This window comes from Phalacrocorax carbo, chromosome Z, assembly GCF_963921805.1.
Source record: "Phalacrocorax carbo chromosome Z, bPhaCar2.1, whole genome shotgun sequence".
In the NCBI taxonomy this organism is placed as follows: Eukaryota; Metazoa; Chordata; class Aves; order Suliformes; family Phalacrocoracidae; genus Phalacrocorax; species Phalacrocorax carbo.
In genome coordinates this window covers 20,232,740-20,251,985 of record NC_087548.1, presented here as the reverse complement: position 1 = coordinate 20,251,985, position 19,246 = coordinate 20,232,740, and the positions used below count along the sequence as shown (strand labels likewise).

The 19,246-nt window shown below is 43.8% G+C and overlaps 1 long non-coding RNA gene across 1 annotated transcript in view; it reads right to left on the bottom strand.

The window, feature by feature from the left end:
* The window catches only part of LOC135310606 (uncharacterized), a 40,881-nt gene that overhangs the window by 9,606 nt on the left and 12,029 nt on the right, over positions 1 to 19,246 (bottom strand). The window contains exon 2 of the long non-coding RNA XR_010370673.1: positions 1,326 to 1,527. This is a non-coding gene — a long non-coding RNA (uncharacterized LOC135310606). The remainder of the gene's footprint in view (positions 1 to 1,325; positions 1,528 to 19,246) is intronic.

The window sequence follows — 19,246 nt, the reverse complement described above, 5'->3', positions numbered from 1 at the left end:
CTGGCCTTCTTGGCCACAAGGGCACATTATTGGCTCATGGTCAGCTTGCTGTCCACATGCACTCCCAGGTCCTTCTCACAGAGCCGCTTTCCTGTAGTTCAGCCCCCCGCCTGTACTGGTGCATGGGGTTGTTCCTCCCCAGGTGCAGGACCTTACATTTGCTCTTGTTGAATTTCATGAGGTTTCCCTCGGCCCAGCTCTCCAGCCTGCCCAGATCTTGTTGGATGGCAGCACAGACTTCTGGTGTATCAGCCACTGCTCCCAGCTTGGTATCATCAGTGAACTTGCTGAGGTTACACTCTATCCCTTCGTCCAGGTCATTGATGAATATATTAAACAGGACTGGACCCAGCACAGACCCCTGGGGAACACCACTAGTGACAGGCCTCCATCCAGACTCTGCTCCATTGATCACAACCCTCTGAGTTCGATTGTTGAGCCAGTTCTCTGTCCACCTCACTGTCCACTCATCCAACCCACACTTCCTTAGCTTGCCTGTGAGGATGCTATGGGAGACAGTGTTGAATACCTTACTGAAGTCAAGATAGACAACATCCACTGCTCTCCCTTCGTCGACCCAGTCAGTCACACCATCACAGAAGGCTATCAGGTTGGTCAAGCATGATCTTCCCTTGGTGAATCCATGTTGACTACTTCTTATAACCTTCTTGTCCTCTACATGCCTGGAGATGACCTCCAGGATGAACGGCTCCATCACCTTTCTGGGGATGGAGATGAGGCTGCCTGGCCTATAGTTTCCCTGGTCCTCCTTCTGCTCTTTTTGAAGATTGGAGTGACATTTGCTTTCCTCCAATCCTCTGGCACCCCTCATGTCCTCCACAACCTTTCAAAGATGATGGAGAGTGGCTCAGCAAGAACATCCGCTAGCTCCCTCAGCACTCGTGGGTGCATCCCATCAGGGCCCATGGATTTGCAAGGATCCAGTTTGCCTAGATGATCTCTGACCCAGTCTTTCTCAACCAATGGTAAGTCTTCCTTTGTCCCAATTTGTCGTCTCTTCTCTGGGGGCTGAGATGCCTGAGAGCCAGCCTTAGCAGTAAAGACTAAGGCGAAGAAGGCATTCAGTAACTCTGCCTTCTCTGCAGCCTGCGTTACCATGGCCCCTTCCTTGTTCAGCAGTGAGCCCACTATATCCCCAGTCTTCCTTTTACTGCTGGTGTATTTAAAGAAGCCCTTCTCATTATCTTTGACATGCATTGCCAGATTTAATTCCAAGTGGGCCTTGGTCTTCCTCGTCGCATCTCTGCACACCCTGACAACATTCCTATATTCCTGCCAAGTGGCCAGTCCCTTTTTCCACATACCATGTACCTCCTTTTTCCATCTGAGTTTCTCTAGGAGATCTTTGGTCATCCATGCAGGTCTTCTGGCTCCTCTGCCTGACTTCTTCCTCCTGGGGATGCACTGATCTTGAGCTCAGAGGAAGTGGTCCTTGAATACTGTCCAGATATTTCCAGAGATAAAGTATTTTCTTTATCTCGCTGGGTCAAAGAGAATTCTGAAAAGCTAAAACAGATACACTTGAGGTACAAATGATATTGATTCTGGTCAGTTACTTGAAGTTAATTCTGGCCCTGTTACTTTCAGCTTCACAATCTCTGAGATCCCAAGAGAGTTTACAAAACAGGATTGTCACATAACAAGAGAGTGAAAAATGGACATGACAGTAGAAGTGATTCCCAAACCACAGCTCCTCACGTACACTGTATCTCTTGTCACACATAGGCTGGGTTGTAAAACCAACTCTTTTATCTGACAACTCCTACTCATCTTGCTGCAGAGAAAAAGCATCACTACATTGAACAACTTTTTGAAAAATAAATCACAAACAGCTCCATTCTCTGTCCATATCCAAGGGAATGATCCAAAGCAAAAGCTCAGATCATCTATAGGCATGTAAGCTGCAGGCTCCCACTAACCATATTAATGTATGTGTGGATCAGCTTGTGCTTCATGCAATCTTTGTAATAAAGAGGCTAAAACTGGACATGACCATTTTTAAATTGGACTGATGCTGGAGCTGTGTGAAACTGAGATGGTAGTTCAGAAGGAAATGTCTAAAAAGAGGCATTTTCCCTCAGTCCTGAGGAGCATTCCCAAGATACTTTTACCAAAGGAAAAGTAGCAACAGAAGCACCGCAGAAAAGAATTATTACCTTGGGGTCACTGGAGGATGCTGTGTAGCATTTGAGCCCCTATTAGGTTTGTTACAGATCACATTAATTTCCCAGGTCTGAGATCTGAGTACTAAGCCCAAAGGAAAATTCCATATCAATTTCTACTTTGGAGAGTTTACTTTTACAGGGGAAAGCCTTATTCCAGATTAGTTGAGTAATCCATAGGCACTCACTTAATGGCAGGAAGTTACTTGATTCTAGAGATTTCTCATTGTATCTTCAAATACCACTTCTTTAGTTCAACTAATTACTTTTGAATTTCTAATTTGTTAAACCAATCATAGGGTCTAGACTTATTCTCAAAATATAGGACAACTTTACTTCCCAGGAACCACCCCTGGGTCTGCTCACAGCCACAGCCTGTGTCTGCGGGTACCAGCACCCTGACGCCAGCTATATAGGTGAGCCGACGATGTGCATGGACAGCAGATGAAACATATTCAACTTCATTATCTTGCACCTTCATTTCTTTGACAACAGCACACCCATCTTTACGCACAATTTTTTAAACTGCCTCTTTTTTGAATTTAATATTAAGAGTACAATTATATTCTGGTATTGGACACCTGAAGCTCTTCTGAAATCTGCGTTCTCTTTTCTGTTCTTAAATTTATGAAACTAAGAAAAGTCGTTATCAGTGTGAGTTTCTACTTACATATAATTGTTATATTGGCAACCCTTAGTTAGTAGACCCATAAGCAATTTGTTTTGTCATAAACCCCACACTGCTGCTGAAATAACTGATCCCACCTTCCCACTGCTTCTTCCCACCCATATGCCTGAGCTGGCATCAACATCTGTGCAGCTGCATGCTGAACTGGTACACGTTCATTGAGAAGGTTTTTTTGGCTGGGGCTAGATGGCTTTCAACAGTTACCACATTTGATGGTGAGGCTGACTACACTAGCTGAAAGTGCTTATGGAATTACATACTATGGCAAGAAATGCTTTTGTAAGCCTTTTAATACAAGGCCAGTAATCATAAGCATCAGGTTGATTGAAGTGTAACTGCTCATTATCAAAAAAGGATGATCACTGACTGGCTATCTGCAATACTTTAAAGGTATTATGAATTTTGACCAGACTTGTAAGTGCAAATTCTTCACAAAAGACTGTAAATGTCCTCATTGCAGAAAGCAAATAAAGCTACGTGAAACTCAAGCTGCAGATACCACACTGCAGACATGGTATGCTTCAAACCATCCAGCTATTTTTACTTCTCACTGTTTAGATATAGAGGCTTAAGAGGAAGTGACAAGACTATTCTTAGGAGTAGCTATAAATTCTGGCCAGCTTGGAAGACCTGAATTTCAGCAGTGGTCTGCATCTAAAATGGAAAGGCAAGGAGACATTCCTTTATTTCAATTAATGTTCACATTCCATTTTTATCAGTTCTGCAGAATTTGACTGAGGAACATCAGCTCTCTAAAAAAGACCCAGGTTTGCAATTCCTAGAACCCTATAAAGTTGCTGTATATTAGTACAGAGTATGCTGCTACAGGCAGCACTTATAGCACTCTCTTGAAGCATTCTGCGGTGTATCTAGACTCATTGCAAAGGTAAGGCTGGTAAGTCATCTCAGTTAATCCACAGAAAACATGTTAGTGATTCTGCTCATAGAAGGACTATTCTTTTAGTAAACAGATAGCTGGGGTTTTTCCCTGTTAATTTTCATTTTAATTATTGAACAGCATTATTCCAAACACTGCACTGGAAAAGCAAGAGCCTTTTAGAAGACTTTAGGGCTCGTATCACACAGCTTTCATGTTGTTAATGCATTTGGATTCAGTCTCTGAAATGGTCCATTTGAACGAATTTACTCTATTTGTGAATTTAAGTGCTAAGGAAGAGAAACTCTTAAGTATACAGGAAGATCTATGCTCTCACTGAATACCTATTAGCAAGAAAGAGCTGATAAGGAAAACACCACATGACAACTCTGTAGTTACTTCTAAATTTTTTCCAGAGTTGCCACTTCCCAGTACAAGGAGTCTTGTGTGTTCAAAGACTGCACTCTGCACATGCATGACCATGCATCTGGATTGCTCATCTACATCACTGATTTGTTCTGTGCCACATTGGTGTCATTATTTTGGTGCCATGTTTGGTACCTGGGTCTCCACGTACTAAATATAAGGAACAGTTCAACTATTAAAACCTTCTTATTTAGAGTTATAAGCCATGTAGGAGTGATCATTACTCAGACATGAGTTGCAAATGCAAAATACCACCTAAAAATTGATGGGACTATTTCACTTAACTTTAGCTGTCTAAAAGTTAGGTGTCTAATCGAGTCCCAGATGATCCCTCTATAGTCAGTGAAGCTCCACAGTTGCCACTAGACAGCAGATATCTTACCCAGGACAAGTATCAAAGTTACATCAGTAAAAGACCTGAACCACTTTCTGAAGCTGTCTCTACCTCTTCAGTAACTACAGGAGAACCCTAGGCAACAAATTAAGGCTCACAAAATAACCCTTGGACAGCTAAAATTAAGTCAAACAACTCCCGTCCTTTCTGACAGACCTCAGCACAGAACCTTCCCACAGAAATCACTGCTACTCTAGCCAGTGTTGTGACCAATCTGGGCTATAGCTTCAGTTTATAGTCTTTTATTTTTCATCCTTATTTTAGTTCTTGTAGATCCTGCAACACTTTTCAAATCTTCTCTGTCAGTACCACTTAGATGCAAGAGGTGGTGACTCACAGGAACCAAATGATCCTGGCACGTAGAGTGTTATTGGCTTCACGATTCTCCTCGGGTATGAACACTATAGAGCTTAGGGAACTGACCCTTTCAGGGTTTGACATTTGTTTGTAAGAGAGCTACATTTTCTGCATTATTTCTGTTGTCTCAGTGTGCTTGCTGAAGTCTCAGGTTCCCTGTTATGCATCATTAGCTTTGCCAACTCGCAGGACACTGAAATTTTGTTTTGTCCTATATTATAAGCTATATTGAGCTAAATTGAGGTCTGACCTATGTTAAAATCAGTTACCCAGAATCTTTAGAAATCTTCTGGTGTTTCCAAGGCATCAGGCTTTTCAGTTGGTGAATATATATTCACCCAATCCAGTCTTCTAGATAGCTGAACAGTACGTTATGGATTAATCAGAACCTCTTTCACTGTAACACTTGTAACACTTACTGGCACTGCTGATTCCTTCACCTTAAAAGTGCTTTGGAAAAAAAACAATGCAAGAAGACAACCAAACAACTCTCATCCCCCTCCTCCTTTCCCCTGACATACAGCTATCATTGAAATAGCAGAGATACTTGCTGGGGCCTATAACCAACAATCATCCATTAATCTTCTCTTGCATTTCTCTTGGCAATATCTGAAGAAAGGAAATAATCACTTAAAGTAGCTCTGGTGCCAAAAGAATATCCCAAAATACAAGTCCATACACATAAATACCTTAACATTTTCTGCCATGCATCTAATTTATATTTAGTGGACATGAAACACTTACATGGAGAACTTTTCTTTTTCAATGCATAGGGGATGCAGGGAGGGATCTTACAGACACTAACTTCTTCCTCTTTCCCAGAAATAGTCACTTGAGGATTTTGGTTCCAGAGGACTTCTGTAAATTTTGCAAGACTAAATTACTGTGCTAAAGGGAGGATATTGTCCTTCCAAATTACTGTATTTTCTTAGAAAAAAATAACCTACAGATTCTTTAAAGTCACTATTTTTCACCAGGATTTCTAGTAGGTTCATATCCTCACAATTTTTAATGTCTGTACCAATGCTCAAGTTTGTTCTCATGCTATGAAACATACTTGTATCTATGTATCTGCATTGCAATAAGGACAGGGTGATCCTCAGCTCAACACTTTTTCTGACTTTTCCAATTCTGTGGCTTTCTGCTGAAAAAAAAATTTTCCTAGGCTTTCACCACTCCAGAGGACTACACTATACCACCATATCTCTACTCTTTAAATAATGGTATTTAGTTTCTCTGTCACCAGGAGAGAGTATTCACTAAGACCAAGATTAGTCCTGAGAGGCCAATTTCTCTAGACCACCCCAACAGTCAATGGAGAAATAGGCTTTGGCGAGGGGCAAGCAAGAGAAGTTGCTAATTTGGTTCTTCTGAATCACTCTTTGGAAAAGTTTTGGGGTTTCCACTGCTTAGAGTCTAGAGAGATTAGCCTCACTAGGATAAAACAGCTTTTGTGAATACCCTCCGAAGCATTTTGGAAGTGCCTGACAAGTCTCTCTTTCCTTCAAAATGCTGTCCAGCTGATTTCAAAGAAGAATACCTTTAACATCACTTCATGTTGTGTGCAGTCACCGCTGCCAAATAACCCTGCAGTCTGCTTGGGTCACCATCCCTATTTAGCCAATATATTGTTACATCCTCCTTATAGCATGTGGTCTGCTGGCCCCTGAAGAAAGCCGCAAGCCTTTGCACTGTTGACAGCCTGATGCTTTGGGAGCTGGGAGGGGAAATGTGATTGTTCCTGTATTGTATTTACATTGGTCAATGTTCCTGGAGTTCAGTGGGGGAAGGAGGTGGACCATCTTGGTCCTGAATCCTCAGCCTAACACAGAGTAAAGCACCAATTCCTCTTTGCCTTTTTAGAGAGACTGCATAACTTCTACAAGTGGTATGGGTGTTGATTGCATATTTTTGTGGATTTCATAAAAATCAGGCTAAAACCTTGGAATTTTTGTTCGGCTTTCAAAGCTAAGAAATAATAAACTTTACCAATTTTAATGAGAGTTCACTTACATTCCATATGAAGCCAGGTTAAAAAAGAATTTTAATTTTGTCTTTTAAAAACTTAGCATCCTCACATCTCTATGTGATAGAAGTTTATTTCGAGATTTCTGTTTAATGTAGAGGTTAGGGAAAGTAAAGGTATTGTTGCCCTGAGAACTAAAAAAGAATAAAACAAAAATTGGGAACTGTAACATTTAGCTGTTGACCCCCTACTCTAGCCCTGTAAGTATAAGGATGGAGTGGCCATTGCTTGATATGTTCATATCAGAAACAGATTACATATTGGTCTGAGAATAAGATGTCAGCTGGTGCCCTCATGTGGATATCTGTGTTGTCATATATAATAGAAAATGAAACTTTTAGTCAAAACAGAGCCATAGAAACTTTAGCATCTCAGTTTTGTACACAGAATTTGGACAGTTTGTTTAAGACAGTCTTTCATTATTTGCTTGCAGTGTGGGCAATTCCATATTACCTATTTGTAAGCAGAATTTCCTAGCTGGATGCCAGTATATAGCCCTTAATGTAAATTTGAAGTACAAAACTGAAATATTTCTTAACTGCACAGCCAGTCTATCTCCCTGACAAAAGCAACTGACTCATATTAAAAAGTAAGAGTTATCAAGTAACTGGCTTTCAGAGTTAATCACACAATTTTTATCCAGGATTTGGAAAAATTTCAACAGAATATAATCTTTATTGAAAAAATGCCTTTCTTACTTTCAAAGAAAGCATTCCATTTGTCAGCCAACACAGAGAAGAGTTGAATATGCACAGGGCATATAGGTGGAAATAATTCCACTTTGATCAATCTCAGTGTAAGATATTATCAGTCAAGATCTAGCCATGTTTTTCTGGAAATGTGTGAAACAGGTGAGCGAAAAACACAGAACACTTCCAGTAAGAACACTGATGCAGTTTCATACATTGACCACATGAAAATGAACATCTGCAGACTGTCAGCAAGAGTCCTACGTAAACGACAGGGTAAGCATGGGAATATGGCACAACGCAAGCTGCAGCCAACTCCCCAGCTAGGGTCAGTGAAGATCTACTCCTAGTGTCTCTTGTGCCACTGTCTCTTTGGAATGCTTATAAAAGTGCATGCATTTTTTACTCTATTGCTCAAAAATGCTAAACTTTAAGCGTAGAATTGTCGTGGTTTAGCGGCAGCTCAGCCCCACACAGTCGCTCGCTCACTCCCCCACCGGTAGATGGGGGAGAGAATCAGAAGGGTAACGCTCGTGGGTTGGGATAAGAACAGTTTAATAATTCAAATTAAAAGAAAACAACAGTAGAAATGCAATGTAAAGGAGAACAACGAGAGGCGCAAAGCCCCGGGGGAGGGGGGGGGGAAGGGAGGGGAGAGGGGGAACGAACCGCCGGAACAAACTGCCCGCGCCGCAGCCGCGCGCCGCCCGCCAACCCGACGCCGTGCCGCCTCTGTGCTGGCGCTGCAACTGCCCCCCCTCAATATACTGGTCATGGGGTCACATGGTATGGAATGAACCTGCCATTGGCCAGTCGGGGTCAGCCGTCCCCACCATCGCCCTGCCCCTCCCAGCCCCCTCCGCCACGCGGCAGAGCGCGGGAAGCTGGAAAGGTAGCCGACCCCCACAGTGAGGAGAATTAACCCCTTCTCAGACAAAACCAGCACATTCTCCACCCCTTATTCCATACCATTTACACCATGCCCAGGTCCCATATGATGCAATACAACCATACCAACCACCACCCCTCCCCTTCCCATCCTTTAACATAATACACAGACATCATTCCCTTAGTTCATGGACCTTCCCTGTAAAATGTCCATTAAAAATGTCCATTGAGTTCACCCAGTCCACGACTCTGGGCTCCATCTGTTGTATCAGTCTTTCCGGGTGGGAGAGATGGTGTGTGGCGTTGGGTTGCTGCATACTGAGTCAGTCATCGTTCCATCACTGCTGCACGGCTTGTTTCATAGTTGATCTTCCATGGGTTGGGAGGCTCGTACTCTGATATCATTGGTACAACACAGAGGTGACACACAGTATTATATACCAGTTCACATTGTGCCATTCAGTTCGTTGACTGTTTTCACCCAAAATCAAATCCCCTTGAGGCACACATCGGATTTCTCCATCCTCCCGCATCACCCACCAAGTGCACCCAGGTCCTCGAGCAAAAGCAATCCCACGAATGGGTTTGCCTTTGCCGGAGGCAGGAAGAACCCAGACTGTTTTGCCCAGCATAATTTTTGTGTGCACTACAGGGACTCTACCCCCTTCCACAGTATGTAGGATTTCTGACTGGGCAGGGCTAGCTCGGTTGGCAGATCCCCTCGTGTTGACTAACCACGTGGCTTTTGCTAAATGTGTATCCCAGTGCTTGAATGTCCCACCCCCCATTGCTCTCAGTGTAGTTTTTAACAGTCCATTGTACCGTTCAATTTTCCCAGAGGCTGGTGCGTGATAGGGGATGTGATACACCCACTCAATGCCATGCTCTTTGGCCCAGGTGTCTATGAGGCTATTTCGGAAATGAGTCCCGTTGTCTGACTCAATCCTCTCTGGGGTGCCATGTCGCCACAGGACTTGTTCCTCAAGACCCAGGATAGTGTTCCGGGCAGTGGCGTGGGGGACAGGATATGTTTCCAGCCAGCCAGTCGTTGTTTCTACCATTGTAAGCACATGGCGCTTGCCTTGGCGGGTCTGTGGGAGTGTGATATAGTCAATTTGCCAGGCCTCCCCATATTTATATTTCAGCCATCGTCCCCCATACCACAGAGGCTTTACCCGCTTCGCTTGCTTGACTGCAGCGCATGTGTCACATTCGTGGATAACCTGTGCAATAATATCCATGGTCAAGTCCACCTGTATGTTGCATCTCTCCCTTGATGGCCTGAGGTGTCATGGGCCCACCGAGCTAGAAATAGTTCACCCTTATGCTGCCAGTCCAGATCCACCTCAGCCACTTCAATCTTGGCAGCCTGATCCACCTGCTGGTTGTTCTGATGTTCTTCAGTGGCCCAACTCTTGGGGACGTGAGCATCCACATGACGTACCTTTACAACCAGGTTCTCTACCCGGGCAGCAATATCTTGCCACAATGTGGCAGCCCAGATGGGTTTGCCTCTGCGCTGCCAGTTGCTTTGCTTCCATTGCTGCAGCCAGCCCCACAAGGCATTTGCCACCATCCATGAGTCAGTATAGAGATAGAGCACTGGCCACTTTTCCCGTTCAGCGATGTCTAAGGCCAGCTGGATGGCCTTTACCTCTGCAAACTGGCTCAATTCACCTTCTCCTTCAGCAGTTCCTGCTACTTGTCGTGTAGGACTCCATACAGCAGCCTTCCATCTCCGGTGCTTTCCCACAAGGCAACAGGACCCATCAGTGAACAGGGCGTATTGCTTCTCATTTTCTGGCAGTTGGTTATACAGTGGGGCTTCTTCAGCACGTGTCACCTCCTCCTCTGGTGATAATCCAAAATGTTTGCCTTCTGGCCAGTCCATAATCACTTCCAAGATTCCTGGGCGACTGGGGTTTCCTACTCGAGCCCGCTGGGTGATCAGTGCAACCCATTTACTCCACGTAGCATCAGTTGCATGGTGTGTAGAGGGGATGTTTCCTTTGAACATCCAGCCCAGCACTGGCAGTCGGGGTGCCAGGAGCAACTGTGCCTCAGTACCAACCACTTCTGAAGCAGCTCGAACCCCTTCATACGCTGCCAATATCTCTTTTTCAGTTGGAGTATAGCGGGCTTCGGACCCTCTGTATCCCCGACTCCAAAACCCTAGGGGTCGACCCCGGGTCTCCCCATGTGCTTTCTGCCAGAGGCTCCAGGTAGGGCCATTCTCCCCGGCTGTGGTGTAGAGCACATTTTTTACATCTTGTCCTGCCCGGACTGGCCCAAGAGCTACTGCATGGACTATTTCTCGTTTAATCTGTTCAAAGGCTTGTCGTTGCTCAGGGCCCCGTTTGAAATCATTCTTTTTCCGGGTCACTTGATAGAGAGGGCTTATGATCAGACTGTAATTTGGAATATGCATTCTCCAAAAACCCACAACGCCCAAGACAGCTTGTGTTTCCTTTTTGCTAGTTGGTGGAGACATGGCTGCTATTTTGTTGATCACATCCATTGGAATATGACGACGACCATCTTGCCATTTGATTCCTAAGAACTGGATTTCTCGTGCAGGTCCCTTCACCTTACTTTGTTTTATGGCAAAACCAGCTTTCAGAAGGATTTGGACTATTTTCTCTCCTTTCTCAAAAACTTCTTCCGCTGTGCTGCCCCACACAGTGATGTCATCAATGTACTGAAGGTGTTCTGGAGCTTCTCCCTGTTCCAGTACAGTCTGAATCAGTCCATGGCAAATGGTAGGACTGTGTTTCCACCCCTGGGGCAGTCGACTCCAGGTGTACTGGACGCCCCTCCATGTGAAAGCAAACTGTGGCCTGCACTCTGCTGCCAGAGGGATTGAGAAGAATGCATTAGCAATATCAATTGTGGCATACCACTTGGCTGCCTTTGACTCCAGTTCGTATTGAAGTTCTAGCATGTCTGGCACAGCAGCACTCAACGGTGGAGTGACTGCATTCAGGCCACGATAGTCTACTGTTAGTCTCCACTCTTCATTGGACTTCCACACTGGACATACGGGACTGTTAAAGGGTGAGTGGCTCTTACTGATGACTCCTTGGCTCCTCAGTTGGTGAATGAGTTTATGGATGGGGATCAGAGAGTCTCTGTTGGTGCGATATTGCCGCTGGTGCACTGTTGTGGTGGCGATTGGCACCTGTTGTTCTTCGACCTTCAGCAACCCCACCACAGAAGGGTCCTTTGAGAGACCGGGCAAGGTAGACAGCTGTTCGGTTTCCTCCGTCTCCAAGGCAGCTACACCAAAAGCCCACTTGTACCCTTTTGGGTCCTTGAAATACCCTTTCCTGAGGTAGTCTATGCCAAGGATGCATGCAGCCTCTGGGCCAGTCACAATGGGGTGCTTCTGCCACTCATTGCCAGTTAGGCTCACTTCGGCCTCCAGTGCAGTTAGCTCTTGGGATCCCCCTGTCACTCCAGCAATGCTGATGGGTTCTGCCCCTATATAGTTTGATGGCATTACGGTGCCCTGTGCTCCGGTGTCCACTAAAGCTTTATACTCCTGTGGGTCGGACGTGCCAGGCCATCAGATCCACACAGTCCAGTAAGCCCGGTTATCCCTTTCCTCCACCCGGCTGGAGGCAGGGCCCCTCTAGTCCTGATCATGACATTTGCAACTCACTTCCTGTAAATGTGAATCAGAAGTCCCTCTATTATGCTTAGAAATAAAATCTGCGCTTCTACTCCTCTGTCTGGGGACTTGTTCACTGGAAATTGGAGCAGCAGCTTTCCTGGAAGAGCCTCCCTGAGTGACTGTTCTTCCTTGCAGTTCACGCACTCGTGCCTGTAGGGTCGAGGTAGGCTTGCCATCCCACCTCATCATGTCCTCTCCGTGGTCACGCAGGTAGAACCATAGGGTGGCCCGTGGTGTGTATCCCTTTCTTTGAGCCAAAGGACGCTTATTCCTAACAGCTGAGACACTGCTCTGTCGAGATGGGGAGTAGGACAGATCTTCTTTGAGTTGCTGGGCCTCTTGGGATAGTTTCTCCACAGCAGAGACAAGCGAGAAAGAGATATTTGCTTCATAATCCCGGAGTCTATCAATCACCTCTGCCACCGTTGGTGTCTTGTCATCTTTCCAGGACATCGCTGCCAATGAGTTTGCATGCGAAGATGGTGCGCTCCGTACAAACTTCTGCCACATGGGTCGTGTGCACTCAGCTTCATCTGGATCTTTGGATGACCGTTGATCGTCCAGGTCACCATAAATCACCTCAAACACAGCTAATTCCCTTAGACACTGGATGCCTTTCTCCATAGTTGTCCATTTTCCTGGGCGATATGTAACATCTTCTTTAAAGGGATACCTTTCCTTCACTCCAGACAGGAGTCGCCTCCAGAGGCTGAGGGCTTGTGGTTTTTTTCCAATTGCTTTGTCAACGCCCCCTTCCCCAGAAAGGGATCCCAATTGTTTGGCTTCTTTTCCCTCTAGTTCCAGGCTACTGGCCCCATTCTCCCAGCATCGGAGCAGCCAGGTGACAATGTGCTCACCTGAACGACTACAGCCTTTTCGCATATCTCGCAACTTGCTTAAGGACAGGGATCGGGTGGTCTCTATTTCATTTATTACTTCTCCCTCCTCTCCCCACGATGGCCCTGGTTCTTCATCATCCCGTTCTAGATGAGTTGATGTCCGCTTCCAATATTCTGTCTTGTGTATGGGGGCAACTGATACTGGTACGGGTTTATTTTCTGAGCTAGCTCCGGTACTTGTCGTGGGGGTTTGAGTGGCTGCAGTGCCTGTCGTCAGGGCTGGATTGTCTACAGCGCCAGTCACTTTGCATTTCAATCCAGAGACATTCTCTTCTCCCTGGGGGCACTGAATACTCTTGAGCAGGGCTCGGTATGCATGGGCCAGACCCCAGCATGTGGCAGTTATCTGTGTCTCTCTGGAGTTCCCAGCGTAACAACATACTTTCTCCAAATATTCTACTAGTTTTTTAGGATTCTGCACTTGTTCGGGGGTGAAACTCCAAAACACTGGGGGTGCCCACTGCCCTAGGTATTTGCCCGTGCTATCCCACATGCCCTGCCACTCGTAACTATCAAGCCTTGGGGCAGATTTCTGGGTGATATTCTTAAGTTGCTTAGTCAAAACCAAAACAACCTGCCCAAAAACTAACAATAAGTGCACCTTAACCACCCAAGGATGTTCAAGATACAAAAAGGTTGTTGTAACAAAGGCACAGACATCATAGAACAAAGTTGCAAAGGTATTATTCTGTATTTCCTCCATATAAAATCTCTCAGAGGAGGAGGTAGAATTGCTAATTGCCTCAACAAGGTGGTATCCGAAGTACAGTAACGGTTTCAGCAAAAACCCCAAATACCAGATAAAGCTGAAAACGAGTGTTTGTGTAACAAATCTTGTAGGCAAAACATTACTAATCACAGCAGAGCACAGCAGACTCAACAAACCAACACCAATCTGTAACACCAACTGCAAAAAGGACAACATGGTGCTGTGACCAGCAGCTGTTGTTATCTCCAACCCTCGAGCCCCACGTTGGGCGCCAAAAAGACTCTCGTGGTTTAGCCGGCAGCTCAGCCCCACACAGCCGCTCGCTCACTCCCCACCGGTAGATGGGGGAGAGAATCAGAAGGGTAACGCTTGTGGGTTGGGATAAGAACAGTTTAATAATTCAAATTAAAAGAAAACAACAGTAGAAATGCAATGTAAAGGAGAACAACGAGAGGCGCAAAGCCCCGGGGAGGGGGGGGAAGGGAGGGGAGAGGGGGAACGAACCGCCGGAACAAACTGCCCGCGCCGCAGCCGCCCGCGGACCCGACGCCGCGCCGCCTCTGTGCTGCCACTGTCCCCCCTCAATATATTGGTCATGGGGTCACATGGTATGGAATGAACCTGCCATTGGCCAGTCGGGGTCAGCCGTCCCCACCATCGCCCTGCCCCTCCCAGCCCCCCCCGCCACGCGGCAGAGCGCGGGAAGCTGGAAAGGTAGCCGACCCCCACAGTGAGGAGAATTAACCCCTTCTCAGCCAAAACCAGCACAGGAGTTAATCAGGATGTTTAAATACAGGCCCAGCATTCTACAGAATCAGCTATATAATCTTTACATCTAAAGTGTAACAAGAAGATTGAAGGCAAACCAGCTAGAGTACTTTAACAGATATTGAAAGAATTAACCATGTGATACAACTAGAATCTAAATCTAAGCTAGAACACCATTTGCAGAATATCCTATCATAATTGTGCTGTATGTGCCCCCAGAGGTAGGTAAAGATACTGATCTGAAATACTGTAAAAACTTCACCAAAACTTCAATTTTCAAACTGAGCAAAGCAGGTACAATTATAAAGAATTTATAGGTAGGGTAGTTGCAATCTGTAATCTGATACTGAAAGTGTCCACCTCAAAACCCAAATTCTGAACTGGTCAGTAATGAGGTTGGTTTTATTTTCATCAACCAGCCACATATCAGAGTAACTCCTATGGAACTCCATTGGCTTCAGCAAATCCATATTGTGAAATGTTTCTTACCTTGTGCAGTGTTTCAAGTTCTTACTCATTGTGATAATTAGAGGGCCAACAATGTAATCTGGGAATATAAACTAAGACTGTATTATCTATCTGCAGGAATTTCATGCCTCCCTGCACAAGGTGCTTTACAAAAGATGGTGAGAAAAGCACACAAGCCAAGCAAAATACTACAGATGAGAGAAATCTTGTATTTTAAAACATAGTATCAAGACACATGACTTGTAGACTTGATTGCATTCAAATTCTTTGCCCTTAAATATACTTTGTGACACAAATTCAGGGTCTTTGCAGGAAGTAATGCATTTTTGACATTACAATTTTTTTTTTTCCATAATGACAGATAACACACTAGATAAATATTTAGATTACACAGATCAAATATTATCTGGGAGTTCAGTACCAGGCACTTTAAAAGATGAGACCCTGTGGATTAAAACTGGTGCTTTCCCTTGGCATCAAAGATTTCAGAAACAGTTTTTACCTTAGCATCACCACTGAATGCCCTAATGCCCTTTCACGTCATTGCTGTAATGCCCTATCCTGTCATGTATAACACAGAGCACATGTTATACTGCTTAATGATCATCCAGAACATCATAGCTAGCTTTATTTGAATGATACTGGTGTGATTGCTGGTTTAACACAACCTTTAGCTATCCTTTGGGGCAAAAGACAGTATGAAAATGAAAGAGGTCATCTCTTTAGGAATACTGTAGTCATCAAAAGAAAAAAGAATAGTTTATACAAAACCTGTGAATTTTTAAAAAATCTCATTTAAGAAGTTACATATTTCACTTACTGCTGTTGCTCAATTAAAATAAAAAGAAATTCTCATAGAAAAGACTTGCCCATAAATGAGACAGTTGAACAGAAGGAGTTGCGTGCCTCTGAATTATCGTTCCAGACTGCTCATACTCTGCCTTAAAGCTGTGCATTCTTTCTCTGTACTTGTGCAAGCATTTATATTGGAAGGCCCTTTTAAAACTGGGTGATCTATTGGTTTAGGGAGCTAAAGATTAATTCCAGATGGGTCATGCTCTTCTAGCCCTTCAAAAAGTAACTACTGCACCATCTGTTTTGTAACAGACAGTTTCAAAGAGTGCCAAGGGGAATGTTAAAGACATTGGTCAAATGGACACATATACCTCACACACAGGAATCTTAGAGGTCATAGTGCTTCAGACAGATTCATATTTTCACTTCTTTCTCTCCATTGTTCCTCCATGGAAACTCAAGGAACCGCTCTTCTTCCTCCCAAAATAGGAAGGAGATGTTTTCCAGATTATTACCAGCGTTGACAAGTATAAGGCCAAATTCAGACCTGAATTCAGTGGAATGACTGGAATTCATGGTGACATATCTCCTATATCTGCCCCGCTTTTAGATCCTCATAGAGTATTCCAAACCACTTTGGGTTTTTTGTGGGTTTTTGTTTTTTTTTTTTTAATTAACTCAGTAGGAGGAGATTAACCCTAAAGTGACTTCAGATCTGGCTGGTTGCAAGAGGTAACGAAGGGATATTCCAGCTCATGATAATTTTTTTAAAATTTTTCCTCATTATTTCAGGAAGCTTGAAGTAAAGGAATTGTGTCCATTCTTCTAAATATAGTGTTATCCATCAATATCTAAATCTCAGGAATATAACAAAGATACACTCAGATCTACCACCAATATAACTTAAACTCTGCACAAGAGTAAAATTGGAATAAAAGACATTCTTGGAAGACTTCCTAAGTATAAATCTTAACTTTAGAGCAATAACTCATGATTAATACCAAATAGTCCTGAGAAAAGATCTAAAACAAAAACCAAAGAGAACTGGAAATCTACTAAAGGTCAGACATTCACTATCTTGTGCAGTCCCAGAGAGTCATTGCTCCTGCAATGCAGTGATATTAAGTAAATCATTGGTAAAAAGAAATAAAGATTAACAACATGTTTCCATTTCATTCCTCTTTGGTTTTTCCAGTGTATCCAGTCTTGTTTTATACAAATCTTTGTAATAAGTTATTACAAAAATATCTTAGAACTAGCAGACTAGTGTACCTACTTAACTTCTGTTGACTTTGCTGTGCCTGTCTCCATGCAACGGCACCCTGCAGAATCAGTGCCTTAGACTGTAAGCTTAGTGCCTGGGTATATCCCAGCTAGATCTTCAAAGTTTGCTGCTCGTACGTAAGAAATAATTAAAAGGAGTAACAACTCCTCACCATTTGCCTCTCTCTGGTATTATTAGAATTCAATTTCTTTTAAGCCACAGTTTATTTGGGTAGTGTAAGTAAATTCCATACGGTAAGATTTGCACTTTTTCAGTATTAAACACTAAGAAAATGAAGAAAAATTGGAAAGTGGAATAGGAAATGTCTGCTTTGGAGGGCTTCATCACAGCTTTTAAAATCAAGTACATCCAGAAGAAACACATTCTGAGAGGCTAATATGCATATTGGTGAGGGAGAATACATACACACCTGTTAGCTAAAGCAAAGGCCCCAAGGCTTAGGACAAGATTTAATATTAAATATTTGACTCAATAAATAATACTTAGAACTAGATGTTATACATTTCAGCTACTCACAATCACACTCCAAACCCAAAGCTGCATGAAGAAAATGATGCCTGAAAGGAAAATCCAAATCAGAAAATATTTTAGAGGGAAAATCATATAGAGATAGCCAATAAAATCATAGAAAAGAGATGGTTTTGAAATCCCACAGAGCTAACATACCTCCTCCACAGCTACAGAACACCTCTCATTTCACCTTATGCAAGTATCTGCTACCAAAAAATCCACAAAAGACAAAAAATAAAAAGGCTATCTCAAAATAACTCATTCTTGCAAACCAAGCAGTGTCGTAGTCACACCGCTTGCTGAGGTTAGTGTTGCTGGAAGAAAAGACCTCCAGAATGAAAAGGTATTTAAGGACAATTTTGTTTTAGACGTTCTCATTACACCCGAACTTAATTCCTGCTTTTGTTTAAGAACTTTTAACCTCTTTTTATCCATTCTAGAAGATAGTTAATACATTATCAGAGGCACAAATCCTACTCTATTCCTGTGCTTTCTAGGTATAAATTCTGTCTTTAACTAAGTCATGCAACAGAGGGATGAAAACTGACCCATCCTTCAAATAATACTCAAGAATTGGCTTTGGTGAGTCATTAGTTGGAGCTCTAATGAAAAAAATCCAGAAACTCACTGCCAGTAACTCCTCTCTCCTTATTCCATAGCTGACCTAACCCTAAATGCAATGCTAAATGTACAGCTAAATCTTTCAAAGCTCACTGTTCTCTGTGCTAAGAGGCTAATTTGCTCCAGCTGAGCCCAGCACTCACCCACTTCACTCTAAGGACAGTCAACTGTCGCACCTCTTTTGCATGAGAAAGTTCTTTTTTAAAAAAACCTTATTTGTTCCTCACAGCAGAGGATTAAGACATGGTGTACTGCGTAACTGGTGCAAAATACATGTTCCACGGAAATAACTGTATTTCTGTTGCATGTTTTTTTTGAAAACTTTTATCACCGTAACTTTCTTTGTCTTTGTATCTCAGAGGCAAGAATTATTACATAGAAAGGTCCGTTTCCTTTCTCAGTCATCTTTTGAAATGACTGGATAGTAGTTCTTTATTTGAGGGCATTTTTTTTTTTTTTTGCTGAGAGCGTTGCACCCAGCTAGGACAGATGTTTTCCACCTGACTGCCTGCCCAAGTCACAATTACTGACCACAAACTCCCTGCTGCTGATCATGGCTGCAAACTTTCCCCTGGTTCACCTGACAGAAGGAGCTCCTCCGCTGCTGTGAGGTTACAAGTGTTACCAGACAAAGAACACAGAAATAACCCCGGCCAGGCCACAAGGACACAGTTTCGGGGCACAGTTGGGCCCTGCAGAACAATTGCTGCGGGTCTCTCTGCAGCACCTGCTGCCATTTCCCACTTTCCCCATTCTCTGGTGCCAAACTGCAGGAGGTTAGCTCAGCATTCTTCCACCATGCTATCTTTCCACGCAGGCAATTTTTGAAGGCGTACAGTTGTCCACAGGGAGACAGATGCCATGGCAATCTCTGCACTGGGACAGGACCTACCCCACGAATCCTGTGTCAGCATTTTGATGGATCTTTGGCTTTTACATGTTATGTGCTATTACATGTGTGTGCAGTGGATGTATAATGTGTGCAAGGCA